The sequence below is a fragment of the Alexandromys fortis genome, unplaced genomic scaffold (assembly GCF_014885135.2).
Source record: "Alexandromys fortis isolate MF-2015 unplaced genomic scaffold, M_Fortis_MF-2015_v1.1 scaffold_130, whole genome shotgun sequence".
NCBI classification, from domain to species: domain Eukaryota; kingdom Metazoa; phylum Chordata; class Mammalia; order Rodentia; family Cricetidae; genus Alexandromys; species Alexandromys fortis.
In genome coordinates, this window is record NW_026068016.1 from 1,088,349 (window position 1) to 1,089,196 (window position 848).

Consider the following 848-nt stretch of genomic DNA (forward strand, 5'->3'; position numbering starts at 1 on the left):
ACTCTGAGACTACAGAGGATAAATCTGTATATGGAATCTTCCACTTCCAAAATTCCATTTCCTGTCTTATAAAACTCCAAGTCCCCTCCACCTGGGCTTACGGTTTCCAGTTCTGCGGAGTGAGTGCCGCCCTTCACTGTTCTGTAGAGGTCAGTCTCCTCCTTCTTTTATTTCCATGGAATTTCCATAAAACCCAACCTAACAGTAATTTACAACTGTTGTTTAGCTAAATGAACATAGCATCAAATTGCTTTCTAAATATTTATGTTAGACCATTGATAAGTGCTACTCTTACCCGTAATCAAAAAATTCTTTCTTTGTAGTGAGTGGCAGTGAATACAGGCTGCACAAAAATGGACCTGTCAATCAGGAGTGGAAATGGGAGGGGATCATAGGGGCTCTGCTCCTCCCTGTAGTGTATTAAAGAGGTTCATAATATCATGGGATGGAACATAACAAAGGTTTATTTATTTGGGGATAAAACTCACAGTAAGGGTAGAGTGCTGGAAGGAAGGGTGCTGGAAACTGGGAAACAAATCCAGCAACACTTTTTATTTGCACTTATAGTACTTTAGGCCATGGCCAAATGGACCAGTACCTAAAATGCTATTGCTGAAGGAGTTCCCACAACACCTCCCTACTGAGTTATTGGCTACTGATGATTCTGGAAGAGGGAAATCATTGTCTACAGTTATGTATCCACTGGTGAGTGTACCAGATTCCAGTGGATGGCTTCAAGTCCATCATCATACAGATGGCCCTGGATCAACTCTGAGCCACAAAACAAAGCTAAAAGAATGAAAATGGAAAGGGGCTTATAGGAAGAAGGAGGGGTCATTAAGGGTGGG